Below are 15548 nucleotides of genomic sequence, written 5' to 3'. Positions count from 1 at the left end.
TAAGGACTGTGTGTTGGAGACTTTGAAGAGGTATACACCTGGCAAGTATATTATATGCTGGGGATGTTATTCTAATCAAGGCAACCAATTAGCCCACGATTGTGTAGTTAACCATTTCTACGAGTGTGAGTGCGTATGCTGTAAAGATGAAGATTTACTCTCTGAACGTTATTTTATTTGCCAAGGAGAACGCTGTTTGAATAAATGCCAACGATGTTTTAAGTGGATGTGCGAGAGAATCCAGTATTATTTACAGGACTTGGATAACACAAAACATATTTTTGATTTTTATATTACTAACCATGAGGATGTTGCGGATGCTTTGACGGCACACGAGGTACAGACAGAATACAAAGCTTTTTATAGTGTATTATGTGAAATTTCAAACAATATCGAACTAGTGAAAACTCTTATAGATCCTATACGCTCAGCAGAGCTTACTTATGGTAGCACAGGATTTTTGTGAGAGTTGAATAGAGACTGACTAATAACACCGAAAATGGTGCAATACATTATTGATGTACAAGGATATATTTATAACAGAAAATTTATATTGCGTGAGATTTGTGTGAGTTCTACAAATTTGGACACTGTGTATTATGCGCTTGTGAGTGTTCCCGATTATTTCAAAGAGAACAAAGAATCGCGCTGGGTTAAAGACAATCTCCATGCATTAATGTATGATATTCCTTGTGGATGTGAAATATACTATGTCCGGAGGGCAGTTAGGAACTTGAACTGTCAAGGTGGTACATTTTTCTGCAAAGGAAAATCCCAAATTATCAAAGATTTGTTTAATATTGATAACATTGTTGATTTACAAACTGTAAACTGTCCATCCCTTAAGAATTTGTATATGTTTCAAGGAGGATTGTGCAAGTATCATTCTGATACTTCTCCCCCAGCTGAACAAGGTTGCGCATTCAGAAATGTTCAAAGACTTGTATGTTGGTACAATAATAAAAATATTAATGTGTAATGTATTTAGTGCAAATAATAAAGATTTGTGAAAAAGAAATGTTTTCTATGTTGTTATTTAGTTTTAAAGCCTTTATTCAAGGTATTTTCAAGTATTACTGGTTTTTTGGCTGCATCAACACATGGGTTATTTCTATTTGGTTTATTATACGAGGCTACAATCACTATATGTCTATGAGGACTAAAATCCACTGATTGAACCTTAAAGCTTAGGTTTACTATGTATATTGATTAAACACAGGACAACACGAATCTTACAGAGGATTGTAGGAGGCATAGGCCCACACACCAGCGCCTTATTAGCCTGCAAGAACAACTTGTATGTTGAATTGTGACTGTTTAGCAATAATATTTATAAAGTTTAAATCATTTTCATTAGATTATATATATATATATATTTTGGATTCAAATAAAACACTCAAGTTAAGTTTTTAAGTTTATTTTTATTTAATATACAAATATAGAATATATCAAATTTACATATATGAAAAGTACTCTACCAAAGAGCAAAAGTCACATAGGGATTACGATTTAGCCGATGCTGAAATTCTTCCATGAGGGATTTGTAGTAAGAGAGAAATTTTTGCCACTGTTTAAAGTTGAGGGTGACTCCACCAGAGATGCTGGTGATTTCCACTTTTATATTTTCTCCACTGCCCTCGAAGGTGAAGTAAGGTTCTCCTATAATGTCTATAGATCTGAATCTGTCTTTTTGTGTGGGGAATCTGTTTTTGTAAGTGTCGAAGATCACATCTGATTTGTAGACGCATGATGGGTACTCTTCTTTATTTAGGACAATGTATTTTTTTCATGTTTCAAAATCAATTCAGTGTCTGCGAAAGTACCTCGAATAATGATATCCATGTTGGCATCGATGATGAATCTGGTTTCTGGTTTTATGTTGTTCATTTGGTGTGTGCCTCTGATAGACTGCATTTTGGTTTGGTATCAATAAAAAGTTTTAAAAATATGCAACTAGTGCTACAAAAGGAACGGAAATTATCGACAATTTCTGGATTATAACTAAAATTCAGTTTGCCTTTTACATATCCAATATTTACATACCAACACTAACTAGACTTCGATTTATATAAATGTAGCAGGAACTATATTTCTGAGAATCAAACTATATTAGGATTATATGTTAAACTTATACAAAACCAGATTATTCTATGTAAGTATATTTATATTGACTGGATTATTTAACAGATCAAACAGAAAGAAGGCAAATTCCACTAAACGTAGGTGATTGCATGAAAATAACTAGGTCAAGGAGTGACCAACAGTGAGCTGAGGTTATATATAGAGGGTCGCTCTTCATAATTCTTACCTTCGCTGGATCGGCGAAGGAACGCACTTGTGGGCGGTAGAACCTGAATGGGCTCCACCAAGACATCGGAGACTCGAAGCAGATGTCTTGGTGGATGAACCGAAGTAGGGTCATAGGCGCTAGGGTCAATTTGGTTATTTCTTCTTGTATGAGGAACCAATTTGGCCAACTCCCCTCATTAACTTACATTGCTTATAACTAATTAAATTTGAAGAAAAATTATAATCTCTTAGACTGTAAACATATTTTATATTTAGGCTGCACAAGATCCAATGATAAAATTAAAAAATGGTAATCACCCAGACAGGGACTCGAACCCTGGACAGATAGGTTAAAACCCATCTGAGCACAAGGTATTCTTTTTTTGAAAAGTTAGTTATGTTAAGAAATATCGTTTGAGAACTCTTTTGGTCTGGGTCGACAGAGAAGGAGACAGCATTTCCAAATTTTTACAGACTGGGTGTATTTTTCCACTATAGAGGTTTTTACTATATGTAATTCGAAACGCTAGAGTTCAGTTAGCTTTCAAAATTGAAGTTACATAGTACAATATGTTGAAGTTTTTGTGTTTGGCACGCATAATAAGTTACACTATATCTAATTACGGACATATAATACTAAAACTTTGCTAGTAGTTGATGAGATGACAGTAAATTTGAGAGTTTTAGCATTATTTGTCCTGAAATGGATATAAGTGTAACTTGTTAAGTGTGCCAAACACAAAAACTTCAACATATTGTACTATGTAACTTCAATTTTGAAAGCTAACTGAACTCTAGCGTTTCGAATTACATATAGTAAAAACCTCTATAGTGGAAAAATACACCCAGTCTGTAAAAATTTGGAAATGCTGTCTCCTTCTCTGTCGACCCAGACCAAAAGAGTTCTCAAACGATATTTCTTAACATAACTAACTTTTCAAAAAAAGAATACCTTGTGCTCAGATGGGTTTTAACCTATCTGTCCAGGGTTCGAGTCCCTGTCTGGGTGATTACCATTTTTTAATTTTATCATTGGATCTTGTGCAGCCTAAATATAAAATATGTTTACAGTCTAAGAGATTATAATTTTTCTTCAAATTTAATTAGTTATAAGCAATGTAAGTTAATGAGGGGAGTTGGCCAAATTGGTTCCTCATACAAGAAGAAATAACCAAATTGACCCTAGCGCCTATGACCCTACTTGGGTTCATCCACCAAGACATCTGCTTCGAGTCTCCGATGTCTTGGTGGAGCCCATTCAGGTTCTACCGCCCACAAGTGCGTTCCTTCGCCGATCCAGCGAAGGTAAGAATTATGAAGAGCGACCCTCTATATATAACCTCAGCTCACTGTTGGTCACTCCTTGACCTAGTTATTTTCATGCAATCACCTACGTTTAGTGGAATTTGCCTTCTTTCTGTTTGATCTGTTAAATAATCCAGTCAATATAAATATACTTACATAGAATAATCTGGTTTTGTATAAGTTTAACATATAATCCTAATATAGTTTGATTCTCAGAAATATAGTTCCTGCTACATTTATATAAATCGAAGTCTAGTTAGTGTTGGTATGTAAATATTGGATATGTAAAAGGCAAACTGAATTTTAGTTATAATCCAGAAATTGTCGATAATTTCCGTTCCTTTTGTAGCACTAGTTGCATATTTTTAAAACTTTTTATTGATACCAAACCAAAATGCAGTCTATCAGAGGCACACACCAAATGAACAACATAAAACCAGAAACCAGATTCATCATCGATGCCAACATGGATATCATTATTCGAGGTACTTTCGCAGACACTGAATTGATTTTGAAACATGAAAAAAATACATTGTCCTAAATAAAGAAGAGTACCCATCATGCGTCTACAAATCAGATGTGATCTTCGACACTTACAAAAACAGATTCCCCACACAAAAAGACAGATTCAGATCTATAGACATTATAGGAGAACCTTACTTCACCTTCGAGGGCAGTGGAGAAAATATAAAAGTGGAAATCACCAGCATCTCTGGTGGAGTCACCCTCAACTTTAAACAGTGGCAAAAATTTCTCTCTTACTACAAATCCCTCATGGAAGAATTTCAGCATCGGCTAAATCGTAATCCCTATGTGACTTTTGCTCTTTGGTAGAGTACTTTTCATATATGTAAATTTGATATATTCTATATTTGTATATTAAATAAAAATAAACTTAAAAAACTTAACTTGAGTGTTTTATTTGAATCCAAAATATATATATATATATAATCTAATGAAAATGATTTAAACTTTATAAATATTATTGCTAAACAGTCACAATTCAACATACAAGTTGTTCTTGCAGGCTAATAAGGCGCTGGTGTGTGGGCCTATGCCTCCTACAATCCTCTGTAAGATTCGTGTTGTCCTGTGTTTAATCAATATACATAGTAAACCTAAGCTTTAAGGTTCAATCAGTGGATTTTAGTCCTCATAGACATATAGTGATTGTAGCCTCGTATAATAAACCAAATAGAAATAACCCATGTGTTGATGCAGCCAAAAAACCAGTAATACTTGAAAATACCTTGAATAAAGGCTTTAAAACTAAATAACAACATAGAAAACATTTCTTTTTCACAAATCTTTATTATTTGCACTAAATACATTACACATTAATATTTTTATTATTGTACCAACATACAAGTCTTTGAACATTTCTGAATGCGCAACCTTGTTCAGCTGGGGGAGAAGTATCAGAATGATACTTGCACAATCCTCCTTGAAACATATACAAATTCTTAAGGGATGGACAGTTTACAGTTTGTAAATCAACAATGTTATCAATATTAAACAAATCTTTGATAATTTGGGATTTTCCTTTGCAGAAAAATGTACCACCTTGACAGTTCAAGTTCCTAACTGCCCTCCGGACATAGTATATTTCACATCCACAAGGAATATCATACATTAATGCATGGAGATTGTCTTTAACCCAGCGCGATTCTTTGTTCTCTTTGAAATAATCGGGAACACTCACAAGCGCATAATACACAGTGTCCAAATTTGTAGAACTCACACAAATCTCACGCAATATAAATTTTCTGTTATAAATATATCCTTGTACATCAATAATGTATTGCACCATTTTCGGTGTTATTAGTCAGTCTCTATTCAACTCTCACAAAAATCCTGTGCTACCATAAGTAAGCTCTGCTGAGCGTATAGGATCTATAAGAGTTTTCACTAGTTCGATATTGTTTGAAATTTCACATAATACACTATAAAAAGCTTTGTATTCTGTCTGTACCTCGTGTGCCGTCAAAGCATCCGCAACATCCTCATGGTTAGTAATATAAAAATCAAAAATATGTTTTGTGTTATCCAAGTCCTGTAAATAATACTGGATTCTCTCGCACATCCACTTAAAACATCGTTGGCATTTATTCAAACAGCGTTCTCCTTGGCAAATAAAATAACGTTCAGAGAGTAAATCTTCATCTTTACAGCATACGCACTCACACTCGTAGAAATGGTTAACTACACAATCGTGGGCTAATTGGTTGCCTTGATTAGAATAACATCCCCAGCATATAATATACTTGCCAGGTGTATACCTCTTCAAAGTCTCCAACACACAGTCCTTATAGATATAATTGAAAAAACATGGACATGATGCAATTATTTGACTCATGTCCTTGTTAGTTACTTTGTTGGCGTTATTTCCAGTAATAGATCCTTCCACTCACAGGTACACAAATAACAACACCTGAAAAATAGAAACATAGTTGTAGTACTTGTTTATATTACGCATATTCATTTCTGTATTTACTTTTTTCGTTTCTTTGTTTTCTGGATTTATATATTATTTCAAAAACTAGTGGAGAAATATACATTCCAGTGGTAAAATCTCTTGCGAGGTACTCACCGCAGTGTGGTTAGCCTTGTTTGTGGAGGTTGAAGACGCCATCTTTTACTAATGGTCCCTTTCAGTCACACATACAAAATTAGAAGCACCTGAAAAATAGAAAAATAGTTGTAGTACTTGTTCACATTGCGCATATTCTTTTTGGTTTGCATTGACGTTTTCTTCGTTTCAATATTTGCATTTACGCATTATTTAAAAGCACCATACATATATGTAACAATTCACTTACCTTAATTATAGCTTCTTTTGAGTTCTTTGTCTTCAAATCTCAGACAATAATCACAACTTGATGTCTTCTCTGACGCAATGCTTCAGAAATACTCCTCAAAATAGCTTCTGCTTGCTTTTACGCAGTTTTTATACCTCATAAGCAAACTGACGCCTACTCTGATTGGTTGAAATAAAACCGACGCGTTTTCTGATTGGTTGAAATATTCTTAACATTAGTTCGTCCAAAATCCTAATAGTTATCATCCAAATGCATTAACAAATACACCCTGAAAATACTTTGAAATATTATACACACCTTAGAACTGTAATATCCTAATATAGAAATACAGAACCAAAAATAGCATTGTGGAAATCTGAAAACCGAAAACTATAAAATAACTTTTAGTTAAAAATACTTTTTTCTTTAGTTTTTAGATAAAAATAAAAAGTAAAACTTTAAAAATTAGTGAATGTGAAATACAATAAATAGAAAATTTAATACAAAAATTTTAAAAAAATCTCTTTGTAAATCCAAATCGCAATAAAAAATGTTGCCTGAATAGTTAAAATTGTGTTATTAGAATAAAAAATTACATAAACTTGTGAAATAATACATTAAAAATTGAAAAAATGTCTTTGTGAGTAAAATATAAGAAACAAAATGTTGCCTAAATAGATGAAATTGTGTTATTTGAGTAAAAATAAGCCTAAACTTGTAAAATAAAAGGGTAGAACTTGACAAAATATACTTTTGCATCCAAAATATAATTGAAAACTTTCTTGAATAGACTAAGCCGTCTTACTTTGGTAAAATAAACTTAAAATGAAAGGGTTAAAGTTGACAAAACACACGTCGTGTGTACAAAATCTAATTCACAACACATTTAAATTGTGTTATTTGAGTAAACTTGGAGAATAATCCTGTAAACTTGGAAATCTCTCTCTCTCTCTCTCTCTCTCTCTCTCTCTCTCTCTCTCTCTCTCTCTCTCTCTCTCTCTCTCTCTCTCTGTGTGTGTGTGTGTGTGTGTGTGTGTGTGTGTGTCCAAAATGTAATAAAAGACACGATCAAATCGTGCTATTTGAGTAAATATTAGGCTAAACTTGAGAAATAAACAAATAAAAGTTGAGAACACACACTTTGTGTGCCGAAAATGTCACTAAAAGTCTTTCCTGAATAGTGTAAATAGTGTTATTTAGGTTAAAAATAGGTATAAACTTGTAAAATAATAAGTTAAAAAGTTGTAAAAATATCTTTCTGAGTCCAAAATTTAATAAAAAATGTTGCCTGAATAGTATAAATAATGTTATTTTGATAAAAAATTAACATAAAATTGTAAAATAATAAGTTAAAAATTGAAAAAATGTCTTTGTGAATCCAAAATTAATGAAAAAATGTTGCCTGAATAGTATAAATAGTGTTATTTTGGTAAAAATTAACATAAAAATTGTAAAATAATAAGTTAAAAGTTGAAAAAATGTCTTTGTGAATCCAAAATTAATGAAAAAATGTTGCATGAATAGTATAAATAGTGTTATTTTGGTAAAAAATTAACATAAAGTTGTAAAATAATAAGTTAAAAGTTGAGAAAATGTCTTGGTGAATCCAAAATTAATGAAAAAATGTTGCCTGAATAGTATAAATAGTGTTATTTTGGTAAAAAAAATTAACATAAAGTTGTAAAATAATAAGTTAAAAGTTGAAAAAAATGTCTTTGTGAATCCAAAATTAATGAAAAAATGTTGCCTGAATAGTATAAATAGTGTTATTTTGGTAAAAAATTAACATAAAGTTGTAAAATAATAAGTTAAAAGTTGAAAAAAAATGTCTTTGTGAATCCAAAATTAATGAAAAAATGTTGCCTGAATAGTATAAATAGTGTTATTTTGGTAAAAAATTAACATAAAGTTGTAAAATAATAAGTTAAAAGTTGAGAAAATGTCTTTGTGAATCCAAAATTAATGAAAAAATGTTGCCTGAATAGTATAAATAGTGTTATTTTGGTAAAATAATAAGTTAAAAGTTGACAAGACACACTTTGTGTGTCCAAGATTTAATGAAAAATGTTTCCTGAATAGTATAAATAGTGTTATTTTTGTAAAAATACATAAAAACTTGTAAAAGATTTGACATAAAGTCAAAGTTTGGTAAAAAATAAACTCAAAATTAAGTTAAATAGCACACAGTAACATACATTTACTACCTAAATCAATAATCAAAAGGTCCTAGGTTCGTTACCCCGTGATAAAAGCAAATGGTGAAAACTGTAGGCCCCGTCCCTAATAGCTCTCCCTTCTTCATAGTACAGATAAAGAAAACCCTGCGCTAAAGCGTCCTGTGCCTTGGAGGCAAACCTGAGCGGAATATTAATTGGCGGCGGAAACCGCATAGCTTCAGAGATTTGACCCTTGCTGCGTATTTCCAGACATCCTTTGTTGTCTGGTTGAATCCCTCCCCTGCCCTACGGCATTGCATACCTTTCTCCTGTTCTTGCGTACTGGTTAACCTTGAAAAAACCGGTTCTGAAAATCTACCGACGCGTTCTCTGATTGGTCAATCGGGTTCCTTCTTTGTCCTGACGTTGTGACGTCATTTGACCTTGACCGCATATCTCCCAAATTCCTTTCTCGTCTACCCTCAGCGCGGAGCGCGGAGTTCACCATCTTCTGTCTAGCGTGTTGCACCACCGTGTTTCATACAATAATAACATACATTATTACATAGTACTAATTAATAACATTACATATCGCGGGTTCGAGTACCGGGACCGTCTTCTTTCGTACCATTACCAGCGTTCATAGCGGTTCATAAACCATAGAAAACTTATTTTCAATACTATAAACATTAATTATTATCGATTTATACATTACATACTTTGCAGTAATGAATATAAAAAGATATGCATAGCGTTTAGTACCTCTAATTACCTTCTATATACATATTTTTCATAAAATAAATAATTATATATTCATAAAAAGTTATAAACATGCAAATACATAAATGTAAAGTACTCTAAGTACTTGCTAATGAATTCTAAGTACGTGCGAATTAGTTCTAAGTACGTGCAAATTAGTTATAAGTACGTGCAAATGAATTGCGAATATTAAACGCCCGAGGGCACAAACAGCCACTGGCGGGGTCAACATCTACTCACGTTAATACCCGAAACTGCTATAAAGAGATAACGATCTAATTTAATGTATATGGGTGGGATATTACCATAGAACTCGTTTCTTTAATTACTCTTCTTCCAATAAATTTCTTTCATGCCTCGTATACGACGTAGTTATCAATAATAGTTAGTTTCAACTTGCACTTGGAACTTCAATTAACTTTCTTACAACAATGATGTTCCAGTTGAGGCAAGGTTAACCTGGGTTTAATTGTCAGAGACAGAACGAGGATAATCTTAATCTAGCTTTACAAGAAAATTACTTAACTGAGGGGGTGGGGGTCAGAGGACCACACATTTTATGTCACTAAAATTAAAGAAACAATTTGGTTATTGAATCACTTCTTCCTTCGTTGTTTTATAGAAGCAGTTATGTGACAATTATAATGTGACACATTATGTGACAGATTTGATGTGAGAGGTGAAACGCGAATCGGAATTTGAGAGAAATTATTGGATTATTATTACTTGATAAGAAGTAAAAACAACAAGTATCTTCAGTTTCTTTAAACACTTTTCATTCGAATAGAGAAAGTTAAATATTCAATAATTGTTTAATAAAATTTTTTAACTTCACATACAAGGTTAATCACTAGGGGGCGGATCTTTGCATATTTGCATGTCTTTTTCCTTAAGGAAAAATCTTATGCTCTCAACGGATTTATCCATTTCACTTAATTTGGATTACTCTGGTAGAGTTTTATAGTGCATATATAGATGGATGTTTGGGACGTTAGTGCATAATTTATCTTAAAACGTGCATATAATTTGCATATATATTGGGAGTAATCATCACGTAATTGTTTGTTTCAAGTTCGTCTGCTTCATTTCCCCCGTTCTTTGTGTCAGCATTAAAAAATAGCCTACTCCATATGATCATGGCACTAGTTGGGTGAAGGACGTTTCAAAACTACTCTTACAGCGTTTCAGGTGGTCTGGTTGCAAAGATAGAGAAAACCCACCCTTTCATCAACCAACTCATTTTCAGAGATGTGTCACATTTCCAAATTCCAGCGACAACACTGGGTTCGCCCTATTTGAGTGACATTGATGTGACATCTTGAAACATCTGAGTGTGTAAGAAGTAACAGCATATTGCTCCAACGGTGGGTAGAAGGTAACGATACGATAACACCTGCATAGTTATTTATTGTCAAGTATGCTCTAAACATGTAATATATTTCAGGTATTTAGAGTAGTTTATGGCAGTTTTAATGGAAATTTGCCGGAATGCAAAAATTTAACATACTCAAACAGAGCTTTCATTTTCGATAACAGAAAACATTTGTTGCCTGCGTAGGCCTGGACACTGTGATTTTCATAAACTTATGTTAATTTTTGCGGACAATGCTGCTGTATAACCTAGTGAAGGATCATTCTGTTATTTGAGTACAAAATAAGAAGTAGTAGAAATTATAGGAATGATGGTCAGATGATGAAAATATGCACTATGAGCATATTTTATTCTTAAATTGGACGTAATGAAATATGTACAATAACTTTTTGCGATTATATCTGTGAATGGATTGCTGCTAAATATTCAAGCAACATACTGGTGAGGATTAAACATGATTTTTAGGTGATTTTCTTCACGAAAGTAGTACTGGTTTGAAGTACTAATTTTACTATTAAAGTAAGGAGAAAGGAGGAAAATGGCAGTCCTATAGAAACTAATATACAGGGTTTGTCCGGAAAGTAATAGGACTGATTTTTTTCGCCGCGACTGTACTTCGGAGCGCGCGCGCACTGACTGTATTCGGTAGAGGGGGTTCCTACCTAACCTACAAGCGGCTAGTCAGTTGTCTTTGAGCACCCGGAGAGTCAGGACAGGCTTTTTCGCGCGACGTGTTTCTGTGAGTGGTGCAAGCCGAAAATGCAGCGTTCGTTAGAGCAGAGGTACGCGATTAAATTCTGTGTGAAACTCGGTAAATCTGCGACAGAGACGTTTGATATGATCAAGCAGGCTTACCCAGATGATACTTTAGCAAGAAGTGGTCGGGAAGAGGCCGGGAAGAGGTCGCCGATGAAGACCGTGCTGGAAGACCTTCGACTTGACAAACACCGACAATGTGACTCGTGTGCGCGAAGTTTTGAACTCAGACCGTCTACTGAGTATTCGCTTAAATGCCCAGATGTTAAATTTACCTAAATCTGTGGTTCATGACATTGTGACGGAGCATTTGAACATGCGTAAGGTGTGCGCGAAGATGGTCCCAAAAGTGCTTACTGACGACCAAGTTGCGGCGAGTGGAAGTGTGCCAAGAAAATTTGAACATGTGTGAAAGTGACCCCCAATTTTTGGATAACGTTATCACAGGTGACGAGTCATGGATCTTGGAGTATGATCCCGAGACAAAGAGGCAATCTTTTGAGACGACAGAGGGGATCCAAGCATCTTGCACCACGGCTCTAAAGGCTATTCCGGAGAATGCCTTCCGAGACGCCTTCAATGATTGGAAATCGCGCTGGCAGCGCTGTATCGACGCAGAAGGAGACTACTTTGAAAGTTTTTAAAGAATTGTAACGATTGGCTCAATAATTATTTTTTTTTAAATCGACTCAGTCCTATTACTTTCCGGACAAACCCTGTAGCGTCCGTGGTATTTGTGTACTTATTGATATAGGGGAGACCGGGGTAATTAGAACATGGGGTTATTGGAACATGTTAATGTAGAATAATTTAAAACGAAAAGACTGGTGTAATAACATTTCATACCTATGTACCTACACTAAACCTACATGCAGAAAATTTGTTATTGGAATAACTACACAAAAGTAAGTTTTATTTTACTTTTATTATACACCTGCAAAAATGATGTGACGCATGCTTGGTGTTTCTCTGCTTCTGCATATACTGGATGTGAATGAAAGAACCCTTTCAAAATTTTCTTCACCCCTATAATAAAACATAAGGGCACACATCATTTCATGTGAGTTTGGTTGTCTATGGGCAATTTGCCTGGTTTTTATAAGCAAAGTTCTTATTACCCCAAAAATTTCTGCAAATGGGTTATTAGAACATTGCGTAATTTCTTGATTTTGCTTGGGTATACTAGATTGTACATGTAACTATTAGAAGTTTTTTCTTTACTACATTGTAGAATGGCCTGTAACCTTTCAAATAAATCATAGAACACTGATTTTCATTCACACATATTTGCTTCACAGCTGGGAAATTGAACTTTATGAAAAAAAATACGTTAACTTGGGATTTTATTTAAACAAACATTGATAACTCCAGAAGAAGTAGAGCTATTGTGTTCAAATTTGCAGGGTAAATGGGACATTTGTATATGATGTTCGTATTACCCCAACAGCAATCTAAAGCTATTCAGTTGAAATTTCTAACTTATGTTCCATTAACCCCAAATGGGGTAATTGGAACAATTTTATGGTGTCATGACAATTTTTTTTTTTTTGACGAGTATTTGCAATGCAGGTATGGTCATTATTTTTTTCAAAAATATACAAAAGATGTCCTTTTAAATGGTAGAAATTTTTAAAAAATCCATCAGTAACTTTCTGAGTAATTTACAGTGGAACTTCTACAGGCTGTTTCCTGTTCTAATTACCCCGGTCTCCCCTATTTAATGCCTTTTTTACAGGCGTATAACACGGTCCCTGGTTTCCATAAGGAAAATTGTGACAATTATATCTCGTATATAACGTGCAGCACAATTTATGTTTAGGGGTGTAAGGGGCGGTCTTCTTCTAAGGCGCCCAAAAGTCAACCTCACTTCCACGTAGTGCACCCTGGACTAAAGACTAACGAGGCTCTGGCGACTGGCATTATGACCAGTATAATTTTGTGTGTGTTGTCCTGTTTATTGTCCTTGTGTGTGCTGAGTGCCCGTTTACAGCCTCAGCTTTTAACAGAAGTCAGAACATTTTAAGATTTTTAGTTATGCAACGTTAGAGTTGTTCTTTGTAATGATAAGGGGCTGGCCCCCGTATAATGTGACGGGAGCAAAATAGCCTAAGTGCTGACGCTCCCAAAATTTTAAATTCAAATTCAAAAAAAATTCAAAACAATTTATGTTTAAAAAATTATGCTCTTCTTATTCTTTGGTCTAAAGCTGTTGTTATGTGGACAAAGACGAAATATCATTGTGCATTATTTTCCATTCAATCTCACGCGTTTGTTCGAATCCCATATTACGGGATTGTTTGAAATCCCAAATTTCAAACGCGGAAACATTTTTTTTGTGAAACTATAATAATAGTTTGGGTTTTCGAAGGATTAATTACTAGCCCATGATTAGCTGACCAAGTACTGATTTTGTTCAGATCATAATTTATATCGCGAATTGAATTTTCAATATTCTTTGGAGGAAAGGACAAATACATCTGAACATCATCTGCATAGATGTGATATTTACAGTGTTCGAGTGCGTCAGGAATATGGTTAATGTACAGAGAGAAGAGGAGTGGACCGAGGACGGTTCCCTGGGGAACACCGGCGCTGATTGATAGCCACGACGATTTCTCACCAGAGTTGAAGACACATTGTTGGCGTTCATTAATATACGAACGGAACCAAGGTACGGTTGGGTCAGAGAAGTTGTACAGGAGTAGTGTATATGCTATGTATTAACTCACCCCCCCCCCCTCCAAATGTAACTATTTTATACTGATCTCTTCAAGTGTAATTTAATCAAAAATAAAAAAGTAGCTGTTTTTCTAAGTGTAAAAAGTGAAAATTTGATTTATGCAAAAGTTCAACATTCAATTTTTATAGAGTAAAATCGTAAGATTTAGATAACTTTCTCTTATTTTTTAAAATTTCACTTTTTTAAAAATTCCAAGTGTAAATAAATAACTATTTCTTTTAAAAATGTTATTTATTTGTTTTGAATATGGTTCAATTTCAAAATCCTCTTTCTATTGCAGATCTTTCTAAGCAAATTAAATATTAACAGAAATGTTGGCAAGGATTCTCATGTAAGCTAGTTTTTACTGAGACAAATCAATAGTCTTGTCACGAGAATTCTTTGCATTCCAAACATTCCTGAGTGTGTGCGTGTGTGTGGAGATCGATGCACTTATGGGAGTGTTTGAGCATTGACCTGTTAAGAATGTCACATCAATAATACTGGCTCGGGAATGTCATGACCCCTACAGGGGGAGTCATGTGACTTGTGCTGATTGGTTGGCTAAGGAGAATTTCCCGACTAGTAAATTGAGCTTATAAATAGAGGTTTGCTATCTTAAATTATTATTTGTGAATTAGAGACTGTAAGCAGAGGTTTGTTAATAATTAATTACCTAAAATTATATAGTTTTGAGAAGAAACATATAAAAAGTAAATATTTATTGCAGTGTATAGTATATTTTTTATAAAATTTTCTCTTTTTCTACAGATTTTTAATAATATAAATTTATAATTATTTTAATTAAATATATTAACCTAATTTTTTATATATATATAAAACATAATTATAAAAAATTAATAACAAACAAATTAAATTAAACCAAAAACAAGAAATTTTACATCATGTTGAATATGATACAACAGATGTAAATAATGAAGCATTAGATATTCCAAATTTTCTAGCTAATCTTAAATCCAAAATTAAAAATGAAATCTGTAAAAAACTTACAGAATTTTCCCTCAAAATATATTTCATTTTATCATCAATGTATAAAAATTCTCGTAATGAAAAAGAAAAGAAATTCCATCCTACCCATGTGTTAATTTTACACTATGATGACATTCTTAAATTAGATGATATTTATGATAAAATTTGTGAAGAACTTAAGTTAAAACAACAAGAGTTCCAAGGGAGAGGTCCGGGTTGGTCACTTTGTGACAAACCATAAACTTGAATTGAAAATAGCAATCCACCCTTGGGGGTGGATCTAGTTATATTAAACTGCCTGAACAGATCAGAAGCAAATTGACTGTATTGAATATTAAAAATAATGATAATAAATGTTTTCTCTGGTGCATCGTAGCATATTTTCATCCAGTTAAAAAAAAATA

This window comes from Lepisma saccharinum, chromosome 27 (assembly GCF_977018435.1).
Source record: "Lepisma saccharinum chromosome 27, izLepSacc3.1, whole genome shotgun sequence".
NCBI classification, from domain to species: domain Eukaryota; kingdom Metazoa; phylum Arthropoda; class Insecta; order Zygentoma; family Lepismatidae; genus Lepisma; species Lepisma saccharinum.
This window is presented reverse-complemented; position numbering follows the sequence as displayed.